Source organism: Oncorhynchus mykiss, chromosome 10, assembly GCF_057628025.1.
Source record: "Oncorhynchus mykiss isolate SJ-2025 chromosome 10, ASM5762802v1, whole genome shotgun sequence".
In the NCBI taxonomy this organism is placed as follows: domain Eukaryota; kingdom Metazoa; phylum Chordata; class Actinopteri; order Salmoniformes; family Salmonidae; genus Oncorhynchus; species Oncorhynchus mykiss.
The window spans coordinates 65,811,234-65,835,271 of NC_143031.1; the positions used below are offsets into that span (position 1 = coordinate 65,811,234).

General features: G+C 41.0%; 1 protein-coding gene across 21 annotated transcripts in view; it reads right to left on the reverse strand.

Annotated features, from left to right (window-relative positions):
• The window catches only part of LOC110533185 (teneurin-3), a 411,381-nt gene that overhangs the window by 223,978 nt on the left and 163,365 nt on the right, over nt 1–24,038 (reverse strand). For 5 of the 21 annotated variants that reach the window (XM_090187581.1, XM_090187580.1, XM_090187579.1 and 2 more), the window contains exon 1: nt 5,898–6,927. The exons of 14 other annotated variants lie outside the window; for them this stretch is intronic. The gene's annotated coding sequence lies outside the window, so the exon portion shown is untranslated. Of the gene's footprint in view, nt 1–5,897; nt 6,928–24,038 lie in introns of those variants that run through there. 2 more of the 21 variants (XM_090187584.1, XM_090187582.1) reach the window with 2 other exon arrangements.

Genomic DNA, 24,038 nt, shown 5'->3' on the forward strand with positions numbered 1-24,038 from the left:
TTCAGCACCTCGACTCCTTTCAGAACAAACCTAATGGGCCGTTATGTGGATCAGAACTAAGTCATTTATTCATTATTACTGAATGATCCTTCAGTAGCTGTTTGTATCGTAAAATATCTGGTGGATAGCAGAGGCACTGGCTCATATATTAGATTTACCCTTCTCGCTCCCCTCTTCAGTCACACACACACACACACAGAACACACACAGAGTGTATGAATCTGAAGCTTTACGATTGGACTGTTCTATTATACATGTGGGCGTCTCGGTCTATGAGCCGTTGAATGGAGGCTTTATTTCCTCTTTCCCCCTCGCTGGAGATGGAGAGGAGAGAGGAGAGAGGAGAGAGGAGAGACGAGAGAGAGGAGAGACGAGAGAGGAGAGACGAGAGAGGAGAGACGAGAGAGAGGAGAGACGAGAGAGGAGAGGGGATGGAGGAGAGACGAGAGAGGGGATGGAGAGGAGAAAGGAGAGACGAGAGAGGAGAGAGGGGATGGAGAGGAGAGAGGAGAGAGGAGAGAGGCCTGGCAGGTGCTGCCGTGGAGAGATGGAGCTAGCTACTGTGTGTTGTGTGTGTGTGTTGTGTGCTCTCGTAACGTTGAGGTAGAGTCAAGGGTAATATGGCTACCGGGTAATCGAGTTACCACACATTACCAGGCCAACAGGGGACAATTCTGCTGACAATGATTTATTTAGTCAACTCCAATAACCACCAGCTAGACGAGACATTGAAAGCACAAATACATGCTTATTTAATATATACCCATTTAACTCCCAGGTGTGAGAGTCTACGCAGCCAAGTCATACAACCTAGCGATTAGCTTAGAGTTAGCCTTGTCAGTTCAGGTAGACCACATTAATAGCAAATTTAGTTTTGTTTAGTCTCACTAAGACACGTTAACTTTAACGTTGGCTTCCTCACGCTTTCCAGTTATAATATCTCAGCTCAGGAGATCAGGGCCCCAATTCACAAAGCCGCTCAGAATAGGAGTGCTGATCTAGGATCAGTTTGGCCTTTTAGATCATAATGAATGCAATTATACTGACAGAGGCGACCTGGTGCTATATCAGCACTCTGAGAATAGGACACCATGGGCATTGTCTGAATAGATGTGCCGTGGTCTTTTTCCTGTCCCCCGTGTGATAGCCTGTGGTGCTACCTCTCCGCCGTGATGTATGGGCCCTGCTTATCACCGTCACCTCAACTGAAACTACTGTTATTCTATCTGGGCTCAGTCGGCGGCTAAGCCACGCTACGGTAAGGATGGTCACTCTGTCACCGTCCCCCCGGACCAGAACAGCCCGGGACACAGCCACAACCTCTGTCTGGCTCCATCAGGAGAGGGAGAACTCAGGACCGACACACACACACACACACATACACACATACACACACACACACACACACACATACACACACACACACACACACCTGCCTAGGGGTCCTTCTCAACTGGAGTGGAAAATAACTATCATCTCAATTCGATAACAATAGAAAACAAGAGGAGAAAATCAGCAGCCTTCACAAAGAGACTGTATGTAACATCCTTTCCTCTGTAATGGTACTGTGGGGAAATGCAGTGGCTGGGGTAGTCCCTGTATTATTCATATGAGGATTTATGACCCAGCAGTGTGTGTGTGTGTGTGTGTGTGCGCGTGCGTGCGTGCGTGCATGTCCATAGGGCCAGGCTACTCCATCACAAGGATAATTTCCTGTGTTTGACCCCCATGATGACCTTTGTTTCCCCTGGCTCTCACACTCGTCAGCCCCAAATTAGTACATGCTCATGTTATTTTATTTACGGCAGGTTGTATAAGGTGATAATAGAAATAGAACTATATATGGTGCTGTTATTGGTACAATTATTATTTTAATAATTATTAATTCATTAGTATTTGATTTTTGAAAGAATCATAAATCTTACATTTTTTAGAGCCAATAAAAAAAAACAATTCTGGATTTTCTATTTATACTAAACCTTATTCTTTATCATTTAAATGGTATATATTCCTACTTTATTATTTTTTAATTTAAATTACAATATCTATTACATTTTTCCTGCATTTAAATATATTTTTGAAATGTGTGTATTTATGTGTATATATATTTTAGGACTTAGGCATAAATTAATGCAAGAAAAGTACAGCCTATTGTTGTTGTTCTGGAAGGATTTGGAATACCTCCTTATCATTCCCGAAGAGGAAGAATTTCAGAGAAACAAACCCAAAATAAATAATAGGTTAATTCAATAAATTCCCTCAATGATCTTTCCTCTTTCCTACACACTAGCGTCTCCTCGCTGTAACGAACGCATCTAAATCTCCATCCGCGTCTGCCTCTCAAATAGCACCCTATACCCTATTAAAAAAAAAAAAAGTGCACTACTTTTGAGCTGGGACAATAAGAATTAATATTGTGGGGAATAGAGTGCAATTTGGGACGCATCCAATCTAATTCATATTTACGCACCAAACACAAGTCTTCTCACACACACAGGCAGACGGGGACATTAGCATACCATCGACGGCGTACCGTTTATTTGTCAGAAACTCTCCTCCGGCCAACCTTCCCTGCTCCTCTCCGGCTCCCAGCCAAACAGTCCAATCTGTAGCAGGCTCCCTGTGGTACGTGCCAGGCAATCACAAATAATATTCTGGAAGCAGCAAGACCCATTGAGGGGCCTTCTTCTTATCCCAAATGGATGAGTATAGCTTAACTGTTTGGCACCATTTCCTGCGCACCGCCTGCAACAGCCGCCTGCAACAATATACAATAGAAGCCTCCTCATCAGAGTCTTATCTGGAGCAGAGCTGTGATGACAAAATAAAATCGATCGATTGGCTGATGGGTATGTAGTGTATGTGTTGTTAACGTGAGTTCTGGAGGCCCTGGACGGACCGGAGCTGTTATATAGGAGAAGAGAAAGGGGGAGATAAATAATGAGAACGAGAGACAAAAGGGGGGAGAATTACAGAGAGAGAGAGAGAAGGTGCTCCTTCAGAAGTGTCAGTCAGTACCTCTCTTTAGCCCTCCTAGATCAGTGGAAGAAGCGATCACAGAGCCGTCTGAACACCTAGCTAGATAACACTCCAAACTCACTCCTCAATCCCTCAACAGCAGATACACACACACTCTTTCTCTCTCACTTCGTAAATCACTCCTATCTAATGACGGGGGGGGGTCTAAAGGGATTCATGGTGAGATATGAACTTTAATCACAAAGAGCTGGAGAGAGAGAGAAACAGAGATAAAGAGATAGAACGAGCTCTTTACTCATCCGTGCGGACGATGAAACTTCAAGCGCTTCACCCCCTCTTTCATGTCCATTCCCATGGACATTGCTCTTTGTCATCCCTCATCTCATCCCTCCATCACAACATGGTTATATAATAACCACATATTATGCTAATGTGGATGCAATAGACTGTAGGCCTATAGGCCGTGGATGCCGTTTTTCACCAATGGCGACGTCAATCACAATTTCCCCTCCTTTCCCGTTTTTTATTTATTTTTTACTCCGGAGCGGATCCGTCGGGCCTTTTCCAATTTTCCTCTATAAATTAACAATGAGTTGAGCCATTATGTAACCCCCCAGCCATCAAGATGTAGGTCTGGGACTCTGAACCGGCATCATTTGTATTAATTTTTTTTAAATAAAAAATAATGGCCCCCCTGCGCTACGATAAATGCCCTTCAATGTAATAACACGAACAATAAAACAGAGAACTATGTGGATAAGGAAAGGTGACCTGGTCCGTTTTTACAAGGCGCTAAATCAGAGAAATATCACGACGGCGTATCAAACGGAATTAAAACTTTTATTCATTGAGTAATAGCTCCAGTAATGCAGTCCATCAGCCAGATTACTACACGCACTAAGTGTATATATCGCACACACACACACACACACACACCAAGCACAGCCTGGGCCCCGTTGCTAGGCGATCTCTTTCCATTTGTGAAGAGAAAGAAAGAGAGGGAGAAAGAGAAGAGGAAAGACAGCCAGCTATTTCCTCCTACCGTCCTCGCCCCCCCCCCCTTCCATCCACTCTTTCTTTCAGTGTCTTACATTGCAAACCATTATTTCCCCTCTCCAAAATCAATGTAGTGTGGAATCAAAGAATGGGGTCCTGGGCCATAAATCACTAGAGAGGCTTAGTATGAGCGTTAAAGTGGAACCATGTAGTAAGGCCCGCCGCATGAGAGGGACATTAAACACCTTTGCACATGGCCCCGGCCTCCTCAGTAATTCTTGACAGCTTATTTCTCATTGTGAGCATCCCAAATGGCACCTTATTCCCTGTGTAGTGCACGACCTACCGAGCTATGATCAAAAGAAGTGCACAATATAGGGAATAGGGTGCCATTTGGGGCGTGAACAGGGTCAGAGGCTTTGGCACGCAGATCTGAAATATGACAGACAGAGAGAGAGAGAGAAGGATAGAGAGAGAGAGAGAGAGAGAGAGAGAGGCCCATTTCTTTCTTGTTTTTTAACAAATCGGGGGAACTGTTTGACATTATGAGAAGCCACAGGTTCCTCTCAGTGGTAGTGGGCCTGAGAGGAATCACTGACTGGTGGAATTTCACAGCGTCTTTAACGCCTGAGCACACACATTGTTGCTGCGCCCCCAGTACTCCTTCCTATTGTCTGGTTTTTAATACGGCAGAGCCATCTAAGTTCCTTAACTGATGGAACATATGGCAAACCACACTTCTATAACACACAGATGATGAACATATTGAAATCATAAAAGCATATCACATGATATCCTCTTTTTCTAGCTCATCTGACTTGTCCATTTTTTGTAAAAAAAAAAAAAATACAAATAATGTTTAGCATCTTTTAACATCTGGCCATCTCCACGACGTTTATGAACGCAAAGCCGGTGCATTGTGACATCGTTCACTATTTTATTCCCGGCCTGACAGTTATTCACTTGTTATGTTGTTCAGTTCTGTCTGTTTTCGTTGCATCATTCCATCACTCAGCGGCAGGCCGGGGGATGTACAACAGGCTAATTAATTGAAAAGGTAACAGAGTGACAAATTCCGAAACACCCCCCGCAAAAAAATATGGTTCCAATTATCCTGCAGTGTAAGGGTCTATTCTCCCCGTAACAGGACGAGAGTGAGAATTATTACGTGTGTTACAAACGGCACTGTAGGCTATTGTCTGTTTCCACATCTTATAAGACAGGACATCAAATAACCATGAAAATATACACTTCCATAAAAAAATACATAAACAAACACCCCTCTTTTTCACAGCCTTTTAAATCTAAATCCTCAACACACACAATTAATCTATTATGCTGTTGAGTCAATCCAAAAAAGGGCTTGAGAATCCCCCTCCACAACATCAGCCCCCTCATCCTGCCTGGTATTATAGCCTGGGTGGATTTGGAGAGGCTGGAAATTCTGACCACAAGCAGCACCAAAAAAAGGACCACTGACTGGGCTCGGCTTCGCAAAAACTATTCGCTCTAATTCAGAACATCTGACAGTGGTGAGGGCAGCCGAGCTCCGAGGGAGCTTTTTTTCGGGGGAGCGTTGACTTCCCTCTCTCTCTCACCAATCAACTCTCAAAGTGCCGGAGTCACGGAATCACAGAGAGAGAAGCGTATTAACATGCGATACAGGTCCCCTCAACACACACAACTCCTTTCCTTTGAAGATGATTTAAACACACATTTAAAGCAGACAATGGGAATGACTGCAAATAATCACATTGCATTGACCACTGGCAAGGCGAGTGGATGCACAGGCGCGCGCGCGCACACACACACACACACACACACAGAGAGAGAGAGAGAGAGAGAGAGAGGGGTGCATAAACAGCACACTGAGGAAGGTCAATTAGCAGCAGCAGAGAGAATACACTGGTTTCAGCTGTTACCTTGGTTAAGAAATCCTCCAGTTGTTCCTTCCCCAAAAGGGTTAAAAGGATCCGGCCAGAGCCCTCCTGGCTGCTCTCGTTACCCGATCACAGAGGCATGTAGCTGGGTAGACACGGTGCTGCGCTGTGTCTTGCCTGGAGCTTTTTTCGCCTTTTGTCTTCCACTCCACAAAACACTTGCCTTAGATATCTCTGGAGCTTTCTCTCTCTCTCTCTCTCTCTCTATCTGGGCACAGTAGTACTGGCAGTAGTCTGTTTCTCCTATTCCACTCACTCTCTCAAACGCACACACAGAACAGAGAGGCTCCTCTTAATGAACAATCACACTCTCACTCTCTATCGCATCAAGCTCAGGCTTCAAGCTCAACTCATTAACGAGAGAGGGAGGAATAAAAAAATAGGAAAAAAATGCTGGATCTTTTTTTCGTTTTTTTCCCCCTTAGGCTGGACAGTGGGTGGTTAAATGCGCATCCTGCTGGTTGGTGGTTGGTCCACGCTCGCTCTCGCACCCTCTCTGCCACTGCCTGCCTTTCTAAACGGAATCTTTCCTCTTTCTTTCTCTCTCTCGCTCTCTCCAAGTTTGAGGCACTCTTTCGGAGCCGTGCTGCTGCTGGCAGGAGAGGGGAGGGGCTTGGGGCTGAAAGAAGGGAGGGAGGCGCGCTATAGGTTGAGCCTCTGTCTGTTTACACCCACCGGGGGAGGAGGGAGAGGAAAGGAGGTCGAGGGAAGGGAGGGGAGGGGAGAGGAGGGCTGTCTCTGCTTTAACCATTTGGAGTCTTCACTCATCTGTTGCACACACACACACAAACAGAGACACACACATACACATTCTCTCAGCAATATCTCTCCCTCGTTCTCTCTCTCCCACTCTCGGGCATGCACGCACTTAGCCATTCTAGCTAGGGGGAAAAGCACTTTAGAAAATAGACAGGCACACCTTTACCTAGACTCTATTCTTTAAACCCCAGCTAAGGAATAATGCAACTGCATACCAGTAATGGGATAATAGTTTGATTCATAATACACACACCTAATGAATACCCATACATGTACTAATACACACACCTAATGAATACCCATACATGTACTAATACACACACCTAATGAATACCCATACATGTACTAATACACACACCTAATGAATACCCATACATGTACTACATATCCTCAACTTTCAAGTTGTATTAGTCGTATGTACAGGATACACATGGTTCCTGAAATGCTAACTTGCAACAACAATAAGAAATAATACAAGATAAGAAAACTAACATAAAGTAAATGTCTCAGTAGAATAGAATAGACCTTTTTAGCATGAGCATAATACAGGAAGGCACAATTTATATAACAATATTTATACGTGTTTTGGGGAAGGGGGGATTGGGGAGCGAGTGTTTAAATCCTACAGGCACATCAACATCTCACAAACACACACCGACACACACACACGCAGAACTGTACCTGTACGGCAGATCATGTATGAGTCTGCTCATTGTCTGTTCATTTTCTGCCTGCTGTCATTAACACGCCTCAGAGCACACGGAAACACTGCCGCTAACCCAGCCACGCACGTATGCCCACACACACACACATACACACACACACACACACAAACACACACACACACACACACTTACATCTGTTCGTAGTCACAGTAGACACATTGTCAGAATCAACTAGCTTACACAGGTAAATTAGCTAAAGGCAGCTTTCACCAGGTATCAAGTCCTTATCCGGTTTGATTAGTACGTCTAGGCTACACACACAACAACACAACAATCTAAAACCTCCAGTACTCCACGGTGGGAAATGAGAGGTGTAAACAAATAAACACAGTGAAATAAACAAAAGGAGACTTGTTTAGTTTGGTGCGTATTGCTACATGGGTTATAGAGCAGTTTGGATTACTGACGCTGACGACAGACCAGGCCAATTCCTAATGCCTGGCAGTTGGCAGAGTGTACGCAATACATATCTACTCTCCCGTCGGCATGCCAACGGTAGAGATGAAAAGACGTGACACGACCCAGCCGCTCTTCTCCCCCCTTTCCCAACAAAAAACAGCCACACTTGTCTTTGATGGTGCCTTATAATGTTTAGACCATAAACTGAACAAGGCAGTTAACCCACTGTTCCTAGGCCATCATTGTAAATAAGAATTTGTTCTTAACTGACTTGCCTGGTTAAATAAAGGATAAATAAAAACAATTACAATGCAAATATTACATGATATGCATTAAATTGTGTATGTTCACAGGCTTCCCTTGTAGATGAGACACTGGTCTCAATGTTGACCCACCCTGGAAAATAAATATATATATATTACAAGATAACCATTAAACAGCAGAACATCCACTTCCAAACGTTCTGTCCAGGACAGGACGGCACCGGAACAGCAGAGACCTGCCAAATGGATCGCTCTGCTCTAAACGGACAGAATCCAGACCATTCATATGGGATCGGCATTCTTGTTAACATCAGAAGGTTCTAGGTGGGGAAGTACTGATGTATCCTATGATCATTGTATGCTGTAGAAATGTTCAATGATATTGTTTATTTTTCCCTGTTGGGAATAACTTCTCTGTATTTCAAGGAGAACGTGTCATGTTTTGTGATCATTACGTAGGGAACATTATGCCCTGAACAATTACCCACCTTTCCCCGTTTTTTTTTTTTTTTACAAAGGATTTATCCATCAACAACGGAACACTACTCTCCTCCCTGGGCATGGGGCACCTCCTGTTAATTAACAGTGACCACGGAACACTTCAGCCAATCAGGCCTAGGAGCCTATCCCCGCCCACGCTGTCCATTCGAACTGAACTATAAAAGCGTGACGTGAATAATAGCCACGGACGACTGATATCCTTCTGCTTCTCAGACGTCGGTGTAGTTGGTAACTGGAAAGCGCCCTTTATTATTGACCCCCCCCCCCGATCTCAATGAGCGGAGGCCAAACACCAATGTAGGAATTTCAACGATTGTCCTCTGCTCTCACTTGGATCTCAGTCGGACAAAGACACCACCCCGGAACTGTCTGAACAAGGACCTTCTCCCCTTTTCCCACTAAAAGGACATTTGGGAATCCAGCCAGAGATTGAGCTACTATGGAATTCCACGTAAGCGCATGCAACGCAGGATATATCTCTCTCTTAAATTCCCTGCTTTGTCTCATGTAGAATCATCCTAAATGATAGCTTGTCCTACTCTTGAGTTAAGAGAAACCCTCCTCTCTGTTTCCCTCCCTTCCCCATTCTAATTACTTCATCATTGCTTATCATTCTGAGTCACGGAGTCATTTATCCTGTACTGTAGTATTACCTTGTTTTTATAATACATATTTTTCCTGTTATAAAATAATATCACTGTCTCTGAGATGTTGAATCCGACATTTAAAGAACTCTACAGAACCTTGAGGTTATAATTGTGACATGTACGGTTTATCCCGACTTGCTAAGAAAGTCCTATCGACTTAAATGATAGGTGGTGCCCTGTTTACTGTAAAATACATTTTTTATATTCCATAATTAATTACCCAATTAATTAGACATAATCATAACGTTAGGCCTACACTGCTTTGGGTATAAAGAGCTGGACCAGGGCCCATTTTGTCTATACATTCCATTCATACACGCCCATGCTTGGGAGTGTTCATCTCCCTCAGGGTGTGTTGGAAGAAGAGGCCAATATTCTTCCTACTAGACTGTGGAGAGAAGAGAGATAGAAGCTTATACGCAGGCAAACACACACAGACACACACACAGACACACAGAGAGAGAGAGAGAGAGAGAGAGAGAGAGAGACACACACAAACACACATATGAATGCCAGGCACGCCGACACCCACACAAGCTGGAAAAAAAACCTGGTTCCGTTACTGACAGTCGGCTATGCCTTGTCATGTGGCATTAATATGAATTAAATCAATATTATGGTGGCCCGAACGGACTAAGGCCTTTTGGAAAACCTCATTACTCTGGCAATCGCTGTATTTCACACTCTTACGTGTGACTGTTTTTAAAGCACTGCACTTGTTGCTAAGGGGAGAGATGGACGGAGAGCATCTTGACCACCACAAACACTTAGGGGTGAACGTCTGCTGGCTCCCCACTGAGAATCAATCACACTTTAACATTGTGTGTGTGTGTGTGTGTGTGTGTGTGTGTGTCTAGAATATCGTCCTTTAAGTTATGGTGTAACATTATAGTGTTTTGTATTTCTAACTGAGTTGGACTGCAAGTTATAAATCATCTAACAGCAGGAATATCTAATATCGCTGCAGTGTGTAAATTAAGATATATTTCCGTCAATGTATTGTGTATTTGTTGGCTGTATTTCTGTGAGTGTGTGTGTGTGTGTGTTCTCAGATAAACACAACACTGTATTGTGACCTCCACACGCACGCACACACACTTAAAACTGAATACTCACTGACCAAACAAAGATGGAGAGACACAAGTAGAGTTAGAGAGGCTGAGTGTATTTTAATTGATGTTTTAATCACTCCAGTGATGACTTCCTAAACACGGCCACACTTCGACATGTTCCCCTTCTCCTCACCAGACACTTCGACATGTTCCCCTTCTCCTCACCAGACACGTAAACATGCCCCTGTATATTGTCCGGGATGGGATTGCCTTCATTCCACTGTTGAATGCGTGACTGTGTTTGTAGTCAAAATACACGTTGCAGAAAACGCGGATGGAAACACCGAAACCAGACATTGAAATGAAACTCAACAACATTAAATGTTTTATTTGAAATTAATTTTGAAATCAACTATTTGAAATCAACTAAGTCTATTGAAATGATTAGAAAGGGCATTCATTTGCCCAGTGAATCACAAGACATGAACAAAATGCATCAGTGATTCCTATTTTCTGGCAAATTTCTGAAACGGCACAGGAATGCCCTTTTCTCTCTCTGTGTGTGTGTGTGGTGCGTGTGTGTCTAGAGGACACACAGTAGCGGTTAGCGATGATGCAAATAATCACCGTCTTCTGGTACAGATGGAAAAGACTTTCCCAAAACCATCTAATTTAAATGTTAACAACAATGTAGCCTATACCAACATGGCTTGATTATTTGGTAGCCTATGACTACCTGCCAGAATGACATCAGGATTATTTACATGAATCCAGTGGCCATTTGTTTAGCAAACTCAGTAATCACATGAGCGCCACAGCAACACCGCCTAACCAAACAACGGTCTCTTCCTGGTGGGCAAATGCATTAAAGGGTAACTACCTCAATTACCTCATACCCCCGCGCATCGACACGGGACTGGTACTGCCTGTATATAGCCATGTAATTTTCCACTAAATATAAATAGCCATGTTATTATCTACTACCTATATAGCCATGTAATTTTCCACTCCATATAAATAGCCATGTTATTTTCTACTCCCTGTATATAGTCATGTTATTTTCTACTCCCTGCATATAGCCATGTTATTTTCTACTCCCTGCATATAGCCATGTTATTTCTACTCTCTGTATATAGCCATGTTATTTTCTACTCCCTGTATATAGCCATGTTATTTTCTACTCCCTGCATATAGCCATGTTATTTCTACTCTCTGTATATAGCCATGTTATTATCTACTCCCTGTATATATTCATGTTATTTTCTACTCCCTGTATATAGCCATGTTATTATCTACTCCCTGTATATAACCATGTTATTATCTACTCCCTGTATATAGCCATGTTATTATCTACTCCCTGTATATAGCCATGTTATTTTCTACTCCCTGAATATAGCCATGTTATTTTCTACTCCCTGAATATAGCCATGTTATTTTTTACTTCCTGTACTGTATATAGCCATGTTATTTTCTACTCCCTGTATATAGCCATGTTATTTTCTACTCCCTGTATATAGTCATGTTATTTTCTACTCCCTGTATATAGTCATGTTATTTTCTACTCCCTGTATATAGCCATGTTATTTTCTACTCCCTGTATATAGTCATGTTATTTTCTACTCCCTGAATATAGCCATGTTATTTTCTACTCCCTGCATATATATAGCCATGTTATTTTCTACTCCCTGTATATAGCCATGTTATTTTCTACTCCCTGTATATAGCCATGTTATTTTCTACTCCCTGCATATAGCCATGTTATTTTCTACTCCCTGTATATAGCCATGTTATTTTCTACTCCCTGTATATAGCCATGTTATTTTCTACTCCCTGTATATAGCCATGTTATTTTCTACTCCCTGTATATAGCCATGTTATTTTCTACTCCCTGTATATAAAAATGTTGTTTTCTACTCCCTGTATATAGCCATGTTATTTTCTACTCCCTGTATATAGTCATGTTATTTTCTACTCCCTGCATATAGCCATGTTATTTTCTACTCCCTGCATATAGCCATGTTATTATCTACTCCCTGTATATAAAAATGTTATTTTCTACTCCCTGTATATAGCCATGTTATTATCTACTCCCTGTATATAGCCATGTTATTATCTACTCCCTGTATATAGCCATGTTATTATCTACTCCCTGTATATAAAAATGTTATTTTCTACTCCCTATATATAAACATGTAATCTCTACTCCCTGTATATAGCCATGTTATTTTCTACTCCCTGTATATAGCCATGTTATTTTCTACTCCCTGTATATAGCCATGTTATTTTCTACTCCCTGTATATAAAAATGTTGTTTTCTACTCCCTGTATATAGCCATGTTATTTTCTACTCCCTGTATATAGTCATGTTATTTTCTACTCCCTGCATATAGCCATGTTATTTTCTACTCCCTGCATATAGCCATGTTATTATCTACTCCCTGTATATAAAAATGTTATTTTCTACTCCCTGTATATAGCCATGTTATTATCTACTCCCTGTATATAGCCATGTTATTATCTACTCCCTGTATATAGCCATGTTATTATCTACTCCCTGTATATAAAAATGTTATTTTCTACTCCCTATATATAAACATGTAATCTCTACTCCCTGTATATAGCCATGTTATTTTCTACTCCCTGTATATAGCCATGTTATTTTCTACTCCCTGTATATAGCCATGTTATTTTCTACTCCCTGTATATAGCCATGTTATTATCTACTCCCTGTATATAGCCATGTTATTTTCTACTCCCTGTATATAGCCATGTTATTTTCTACTCCCTGTATATAGCCATGTTATTTTCTACTCCCTGTATATAGCCATGTCATTATCTACTCCCTGAATATAGCCATGTTATTTTCTACTCCCTGAATATAGCCATGTTATTTTTTACTTCCTGTATATAGCCATGTTATTTTCTACTCCCTGTATATAGCCATGTCATTATCTACTCCCTGAATATAGCCATGTTATTTTCTACTCCCTGAATATAGCCATGTTATTTTTTACTTCCTGTACTGTATATAGCCATGTTATTTTCTACTCCCTGAATATAGCCATGTTATTTTTTACTTCCTGTACTGTATATAGCCATGTTATTTTCTACTCCCTGCATATATATAGCCATGTTATTTTCTACTCCCTGTATATAGCCATGTTATTTTCTACTCCCTGTATATAGCCATGTTATTTTCTACTCCCTGTATATAGTCATGTTATTTTCTACTCCATGCATATAGCCATGTTATTATCTACTCCCTGTATATAGCCATGTTATTTTCTACTCCCTGCATATAGCCATGCTATTTTCTACTCCCTGTATATAACCATGTTATTATCTACTCCCTGTATATAGCCATGCTATTTTCTACTCCCTGTATATAATCCTGTTATTTTCTACTCCCTGTATATAGCCATGTTATTTTCTACTCCCTGTATATAGCCATGTTATTTTCTACTCCCTGTATATAGCCATGTTATTTTCTACTCCCTGTATATAGCCATGTTATTTTCTACTCCCTGTATATAGTCATGTTATTTTCTACTCCCTGCATATAGTCATGTTATTTTCTACTCCCTGTATATAGCCATGTTATTTTCTACTCCCTGTATATAGCCATGTTATTTTCTACTCCCTGTATATAGCCATGTTATTTTCTACTCCCTGCATATAGTCATGTTATTTTCTACTCCCTGTATATAGCCATGTTATTTTCTACTCCCTGTATATAGCCATGTTATTTTCTACTCCCTGTATATAGCCATGTTATTTTCTACTCCCTGTATATAGCCATGTTATTTTCTACTCCCTGCATATAGTCATGTTATTTTCTACTCCCTGTATATAGCCATGTTATTTTCTACTCCCTGTATATAGCCATGTTATTTTCTACTCCCTGTATATAGCCATGTTATTTTCTACTCCCTGTATATAGCCATGTTATTTTCTACTCCCTGTATATAGCCATGTTATTTTCTACTCCCTGCATATAGTCATGTTATTGTCTACTCCCTGTATATAGCCATGTTATTTTCTACTCCCTGAATATAGCCATGTTATTTTCTACTCCCTGTATATAGCCATGTTATTTTCTACTCCCTGTATATAGCCATGTTATTTTCTACTCCCTGCATATAGTCATGTTATTGTCTACTCCCTGTATATAGCCATGTTATTTTCTACTCCCTGAATATAGCCATGTTATTTTCTACTCCCTGAATATAGCCATGTTATTTTCTACTCCCTGAATATAGCCATGTTATTTTCTACTCCCTGCATATATATATAGCCATGTTATTTTCTACTCCCTGTATATAGCCATGTTATTTTCTACTCCCTATATATAAACATGTTATTTTCTACTCCCTGTATATAGCCATGTTATTTTCTACTCCCTGTATATAGTCATGTTATTTTCTACTCCCTGTATATAGTCATGTTATTTTCTACTCCCTGTATATAGCCATGTTATTTCTACGCCCTACTGTATATAGTCATGTTATTTTCTACTCCCTGTATATAGTCATGTTATTTTCTACTCCCTGTATATAGCCATGTTATTTTCTACTCCCTGTATATAGCCATGTTATTTTCTACTCCCTGTATATAGTCATGTTATTATCTACTCCCTGTATATAGCCATGTTATTTCTACGCCCTACTGTATATAGTCATGTTATTTCTACGCCCTACTGTATACAGTCATGTTATTTCTACGCCCTGTATATAGCCATGTTATTTTCTACTCCCTACTGTACATAGCCATGTTATTTCTATGCCCTACTGTATATAGTCATGTTATTTTATACTCCCTGTATATAGTCATGTTATTTCTACGCCCTACTGTATATAGCCATGTTATTTTATACGCCCTGTATATAGTCATGTTATTTTATACTCATTATTTGTATTAGTTATTCACTGTGTATATATTTGTCACGCCCTGGTCTTAGTATTTTCTTTATTATTTTGGTCAGGCCAGGGTGTGACATGGGTTAATTATGTGGTGTGTTTTGTCTTGGGGTTTTGTAGGTATTGGGATTGTGGTATAGTGGGGTTGTCTAGAAAAGTCTATGGTTGCCTGGAGTGGTTCTCAATCAGAGGCAGGTGTTTATCGCTGTCTCTGATTGGGAACCATATTTAGGCAGCCATATTCTTTGAGTGTTTCGTGGGTGATTGTTCCTGTCTCTGTGTTTGTTTGCACCAGATAAGGCTGTTTAGGTTTTCACGTTACGTTTATTGTTTTTGTATTGTTCGTGTTTATCTTTGATTAAAGATGTATCGAAATAACCACGCTGCATTTTGGTCCTCCTCTCCTTCGACGGAAGAAAACCGTAACAATATTCCTTGTGTCACTATTTCATTTTTATATAACTTCACTGTTAAGTCTGTTGTGTACGAAGCATGTGACAAATAAGATTTGATTTGATCCACACACACACACACACACTTGCACGCACGCACACACAAACAATTACAGATGCACAAACGCACACAGGCACACAGCTCTTGTGTGTGTGTGTGGGGCACTCATTCCATTGGACAGTAACACAATAAAGACACACATGCCTACACTACTGAACACAATCATCCCCTCAAGTGCAGGTTATATTACACTACTGAACACAATCATCCCCTCAAGTGCAGGTTACATTACACTACTGAACACAATCATCCCCTCAAGTGCAGGTTATATTACACTACTGAACACAATCATCCCCTCAAGTGCAGGTTACATTACACTACTGAACACAATCATCCCCTCAAGTGCAGGTGACATTACACTACTGAACACAATCATCCCCTCAAGTGCAGGTTATATTACACTACTGAACACAATCATCCCCTCAAGTGCAGGTTATATTACACTACTGAACACAATCATCCCCTCAAGTGCAGGTGACATTACACTACTGAACACAATCATCCCCTCAAGTGCAGGTTATATTACACTACTGAACACAATCATCCCCTCAAGTGCAGGTTATATTACACTACTGAACACAATCATCCCCTCAAGTGCAGGTTACATTACACTACTGAACACAATCATCCCCTCAAGTGCAGGTTATATTACACTACTGAACACAATCATCCCCTCAAGTGCAGGTTACATTACACTACTGAACACAATCATCCCCCTCATGTGCAGGTGACATTACACTACTGAACACAATCATCCCCTCAAGTGCAGGTTATATTACACTACTAAACACAATCATCCCCCTCAAGTACAGGTTACATTACACTACTGAACACAATCATCCCCTCATGTGCAGGTGACATTACACTACTAAACACAATCATCCCCTCATGTGCAGGTGACATTACACTACTAAACACAATCATCCCCTCAAGTACAGGTTATATTACACTACTAAACACAATCATCCCCTCATGTGCAGGTGACATTACACTACTAAACACAATCATCCCCTCATGTGCAGGTGACATTACACTACTAAACACAATCATCCCCTCATGTGCAGGTGACATTACACTACTAAACACAATCATCCCCTCAAGTACAGGTTACATTACACTACTAAACACAATCATCCTCTCAAGTGCAGGTTACATTACACTACTAAACACAATCATCCCCTCAAGTGCAGGTTACATTACATTACTGAACACAATCATCCCCTCAAGTGCAGGTTATATTACACTACTGAACACAATCATCCCCTCAAGTGCAGGTTACATTACACTACTGAACACAATCATCCCCTCAAGTGCAGGTTATATTACACTACTAAACACAATCATCCCCTCAAGTGCAGGTGACATTACACTACTAAACACAATCATCCCCTCAAGTGCAGGTTACATTACACTACTGAACACAATCATCCCCTCAAGTGCAGGTTATATTACACTACTGAACACAATCATCCCCTCAAGTACAGGTTATATTACACTACTGAACACAATCATCCCCTCAAGTGCAGGTGACATTACACTACTGAACACAATCATCCCCTCAAGTGCAGGTGACATTACACTACTGAACACAATCATCCCCTCAAGTGCAGGTGACATTACACTACTGAACACAATCATCCCCTCATGTGCAGGTGACATTACACTACTAAACACAATCATCCCCTCATGTGCAGGTGACATTACACTACTAAACACAATCATCCCCTCAAGTACAGGTTATATTACACTACTAAACACAATCATCCCCTCATGTGCAGGTGACATTACACTACTAAACACAATCATCCCCTCATGTGCAGGTGACATTACACTACTAAACACAATCATCCCCTCATGTGCAGGTGACATTACACTACTAAACACAATCATCCCCTCAAGTACAGGTTACATTACACTACTAAACACAATCATCCTCTCAAGTGCAGGTTACATTACACTACTAAACACAATCATCCCCTCAAGTGCAGGTTACATTACACTACTGAACACAATCATCCCCTCAAGTGCAGGTGACATTACACTACTAAACACAATCATCCCCTCAAGTGCAGGTTATATTACACTACTAAACACAATCATCCCCTCATGTGCAGGTGACATTACACTACTAAACACAATCATCCCCTCAAGTGCAGGTGACATTACACTACTAAACACAATCATCCCCTCATGTGCAGGTGACATTACACTACTAAACACAATCATCCCCTCATGTGCAGGTGACATTACACTACTAAACACAATCATCCCCTCAAGTGCAGGTGACATTACACTACTAAACACAATCATCCCCTCAAGTGCAGGTTATATTACACTACTAAACACAATCATCCCCTCATGTGCAGGTGACATTACACTACTAAACACAATCATCCCCTCATGTGCAGGTGACATTACACTACTAAACACAATCATCCCCTCAAGTACAGGTTACATTACACTACTAATCACAATCATCCTCTCAAGTGCAGGTTACATTACACTACTAAACACAATCATCCCCTCAAGTGCAGGTTATATTACACTACTAAACACAATCATCCCCTCAAGTGCAGGTTACATTACACTACTGAACACAATCATCCCCTCAAGTGCAGGTTATATTACACTACTAAACACAATCATCCCCCTCAAGTGCAGGTTACATCACACTACTAAACACAATCATCCCCCTCAAGTGCAGGTTACATTACACTACTGAACACAATCATCCCCTCAAGTGCAGGAAAGCACATAGCAGATCTTGAGGCACTGTGTGTTTTTGTATGTGTGTGTGTGTGTGTGTGTGTTGGGGGGAGCCATAATACAGTGTTATGTCTGTTTATCAGTATTGGTGGAGCGGCTGGAAACTCAGTTCTATTAGCCAGACAATAGACAGGCTCAATGGGCTGTAATGTAGTGTGGTTGTACTGGACCTGGCAGAGAGAGATATCCTGCTGAAAACAGTCCCATAGTACCATATGTAAAGCCATACTTTACATTACTAGATGTATCATCCATCCTTAGCTAAGAGGGAGAACAATGGAAACTGTACATTATTCTGTATATATATATATATATATATATATATATATATATATACAGTGGGGCAAAAAAGTATTTAGTCAGCCACCAATTGTGCAAGTTCTCCCACTTAAAAAGATGAGAGAGGCCTGTAATTTTCATCATAGGTACACTTCAACTATGACAGACAAATTGGAAAAAAATCCAGAAAATCACATTGTAGGATTTTTAATTAATTTATTTGCAAATTATGGTGGAAAATAAGTATTTGGTCAGTAACAAAAGTTTATCTCAATACTTTGTTATATACTCTTTGTTGGCAATGACAGAGGTCAAATGTTTTCTGTAAGTCTTCACAAGGTTTTCACACACTGTTGCTGGTATTTTGGCCCATTCCTCCATGCAGATCTCCTCTAGAGCAGTGATGTTTTGGGGCTGTTGCTGGGCAACAAGGACTTTCAACTCCCTCCAAAGATTTTCTATGGGGTTGAGATCTGGAGACTGGCTAGGCCACTCCAGGACCTTGAAATGCTTCTTACGAAGCCACTCCTTCGTTGCCCGGGCGGTGTGTTTGGGATCATTGTCATGCTGAAAGACCCAGCCACGTTTCATCTTCAATGCCCTTGCTGATGGAAGGTGGTTTTCACTCAAAATCTCACGATACATGGCCCCATTCATTCTTTCCTTTACACGGATCAGTCGTCCTGGTCCCTTTGCAGAAAAACAGCCCCAAAGCATGATGTTTCCACCCCCATGCTTCACAGTAGGTATGGTGTTCTTTGGATGCAACTCAGCATTATTTGTCCTCCAAACACGACGAGTTGAGATAAACTTTTGTTATTGACCAAATACTTATTTCCACCATAATTTGCAAATAAATGCATTAAAAATGCATCTCATTTTGTCTGTCATAGTTGAAGTGTACCTATGATGAAAATTACAGGCCTCTCTCATCTTTTTAAGTGGGAGAACTTGCACAATTGGTGGCTGACTAAATACTTTTTTTGCCCCACTGTATATACACACACACATATATATATATATATATATATATATATATATATATATATATATATATATATATATATATATACAGTAAGTATCCCAGAGTCTGGATCCCCCATGTAAAACAGTGGTATACTAGACCTTACATCTACCAAATCTTGATCCTCTAGGCATTATAATATCCTTACGCATGGGTGTCCTGTCTAAAAAAGCCAGGATCTTCTGAGAAAGGCATATCCTCTCACTCCAACAATATACCACCCTTCTCCTACCCAGTCAAAACTGCACTTAACATGTAATACTTATTTAGCCATTTTTAATTCAGCATCTCAGCCAGCTGTTATTTTGCACTGGTTGGATCCCTGAGAAAATACTGAGGAACGGAGGGGAATTGGTGAGGAGAAGAGGAGAAGAAGGAGAAAAGAGGAGGAGACCACTGGGAAATCACAACACCATGGTGACTGTGATGTAGTTTGTGTCACCTCTGTCACCTCAGTGGCTTGGGGAGTGATTGACAGTTGATAAGGTGTGTGAGTGTTACTACTCTCTCACCCCTCCGTCCCTAGAGGATAACTGTGGCTGGTGTTTACAGAGACCCAGCTGCTAACAGCAGGTCAGTATGGACACAGCACCCCACCTGGGCTTTGAAGAGCAGAATCACCACATAATCAACACTGCTGGGTAAACTCTCTCCCACAGACACTATACCAGTGACTACAAATAAAGGCGTCCGCATGCTTCCCCGGCGAAACAGTTTGGAAGAGTTTGTGCATATATTATGATGACATTTTGTGACGTCTTCATTGGTTTTGTTGTTCGTCTAGGGTTTTGTTGGCTGTTAGGGCATGACATTTTTTTTTGTGAAGGCCAGCTACGGTTCAGAGCCAAAGTCTACGCCCCTTCAGCGGTGATTGGTAGGGATTCTTCAGTCTTTGTTGGTATTCAACGAGAGACGACTCATTTTCATGCACATTTTTTAATTGAGAAATACGGGTACCAAACATCCTAGTTGTAAAATTGCGCGACTAAGATCTCCTCTGCAAAACCCCAAAAATGCATGACACATTTCTTGAGTTTTCTTAGATGAATTCTGACTATTTTGAGGAAGTCTGTACTGGTTACGGTGTCTCTAAATGGACAAACAGTATTATTGCCGCTTTTTTCTGATTTTTCCAGCTGAGCCGACTTCGCCGAGCCACCAGCCAAACTGAAGCATGCTGATGCCTTCACACCACACTCCTGGGTAAACGCTCTCCCACTGACACCCTACCAGTCACTAAGACTAACACAACACTGGCCCTTGGTGATGTTCAACAGGATGATGGGAACTGCACTGAAATGATTGAAAAAGACTGAATCAGTGATGATATTGGATGAAATTAAGTAGTGTGTGTGTGTGTGTGTGCATGTACGTGCAAACATTTGTTGTTTGTGTGTGTTAAGGTATGTTAGTGACCTCCAGGGGCCAGCCAACACCAGGCTGTAGTCCTGTAGGCGTGGAGCCAGGGGTCTGGGGCCAGTGCAAAGCCATCTGATTAATCTAACCCCATAGTGACCTCTTATTGGACACAGCCCACACGGTTAGATCACACTGGCTGGAGCTGACACACACACATACATACACACACTTACACAGATGAATGGACACACACATGACAAATTAGGGCACACATACACGCGCACACAAACACACTAGAGGTCGACCGATTAATCGGAATGGTCGATTAATTAGGGCCATTTTCAAGTTTTCATAACAATCGGAAATCAGTATTTTTGGACACAAATTTGGCCGATGTATATATATATTTTTTACACCTTTATTTAACTAGGCAAGTCAGTTATTTTCAATGACGGCCTAGGAATGGTGGGTTAACTGCCTTGTTTAGGGGCAGAACGACAGATTTTTACCTTGTCAGCTCCGGGATTCAATCTTGCAACCTTACAGTTAATTAGTTCAATGCTCTAACCACCAGTCAGTCTCTCATTGCACTCCACGAGGAGACTGCCTGTTACGCGAATGCAGTAAGCCAAGGTAAGTTGCTAGCTAGCATTAAACTTATCTTATAAAAACAATCAATCAATCATAATTACTAGTTAACTACACATGGTTGATGATATTACTAGTTTATCTAGCATGTCCTGCGTTGCATATATTCATTGCAAAGCAGGGGGATGATTTAACAAAAGCGAATTTGCAAAAAAAGCACAAACGTTGCACGACTGTACCTAACCATAAACACCAATGCCTTTCTTAAAATCAATACATAGAAGTATATATTTAAACCTGCATATTTAGCTAAATGAAATCCAGGTTAGCAGGCAATATTAACCAGGTGAAATTGTGTCACTTCTCTTGAGTTCATTGCACGCAGAGTCAGGGTATATGCAACAGTTTGGGCAGCCTGGCTCATTGCGAACTAATTCGCCATAATTTTACGTAATTATGACATAACATTGAAGGTTGTACAATGTAACAGGAATATTTAGACTGATGGATGCCACCCATTAGATAAAATACCGAACGGTTCCGTATGTCACTGAAATAATAAATGTTTGTTTTCAAAATGATAGTTTCCGGATTCAACCATATTAATGACAAAAGGCTCATATTTCTGTGTGTTATTATGTTATAATTAAGTCTATTATTTGATATTTGATAGAGCAGTCTGACTGAGCGATGGTAGGCAGCAGCAGGCTCGTAAGCATTCATTCAAACAGCACTTTCGTGCGTTTTGCCAGCAGCTCTTCACTGTGCTTCAAGCATTGAGCTGTTTATGACTTCAAGCCTATCAACTCCCGAGATTAGGCTGGTGTAACCGATGTGAAATGGCTAGCTAGTTAGCTGGATGCGCTCTTGTAGCGTTTCAAACATCACTCGCTCTGAGACTTGGAGTAGTTGTTCCCCTTGCTCTGCATGGGTAATGCTGCTTCGAGGGTGGCTGTTGTCGATGTGTTCCTGGTTCGAGCCCAGGTAGGGGCGAGGAGAGGGACTGAAGCTATACTGTTACACTGGCAATACTAAAGTGCCTATAAGAACATCCAATATTCAAAGGTGTATGAAATACAAATGGTATAGAGAGACATAGTCCGATAATAATTACAACCTAAAACCTCTTACCTTGGAATATTAAAGTCTCATGTTAAAAGGAACCACCAACTTTCATATGTTTTCATTTTCTGAGCAAGGAACTTAAACTTTAGCTTTTTTACATGGCACATATTGCACTTTTACTTTCTTCTTCAATACTTTGTTATTGCATTATTTAAACCAAATTGAACATGTTTCATTATTTATTTGAGGCTAAATATATTTTTATTGATATATTATATTAAGTTAAAAAAAGTGTTCATTCAGTATTGTTGTAATTGTCATTATCACAAATAAAAAAAATAAAAAAATCGGCCGATTTATCGGTATCGGCTTTTTTTGGTCCTCCAATAATCGGTATCGGCGTTGAAAAATCATAATCGGTCGACCTCTAAAACACACATCCTTGGCCGTAAGCTGAGAGAGGTTACATTTGATTAGCAGATAGCTAACTGAACAGTTGAGACTTAATTCCAGCCAAAGGTGAAAGAGAGAGAGAAGTTGAGTCCCACAAGGTACCCTGTTCCCTATATAGTGCGCTACCCATAAGGGCTTTGGTCAAAAGTAGTGCACTATATAGGAAATAGAGTGCCATTTGAGATGACACAGCAGTGGAAGTAGTGTTTGTATTGGGGTGCTCTTTTAGTGGTGTTTCAGATTCATTTACTGTTATTCAGGAGGCTTACAGATGGCTTAGAAACACAACAGCCAAACAGCAGCTGGCAACGGCCCAGCGGGGGTGGCCAGGGCACTGCCTGATCACAAACAGACAGCGGTGCAAGCAGATACTTGTGGAGAACATGAAGCTACACACAAACACACACAAACACACAACTATTTGAAACCACTCCCTTTAATTTCCTAAAGACGCTGATTAATGATAGGAAGGAAGCCAGGTCATAAATATAATCATATTATAACATCATGGCTGCCATATGAATACCAGCCCCAATACTGGACCATGGGATATTGATTTTACCCAGGTCCAAGGAGGACATAGTCAGAGATGTAATATACAGAGCGATTCTTAATATGGTACAATATTAAAGACACATAATAATCTTTCCTTTATGGACTTTGGAGTTGGGAGGAGAGACCGGGGTCTTCCACTTTCTTTTCTGAGTATGCTGAGGTAACAAGAACCATTGTTGTGAATGGGAATGACTCCATGATTGGAAACGTGAGTTTGAGTCAGAGTGCCAAAGTCGCAGGGCCCAGTGGAGAGTTACAT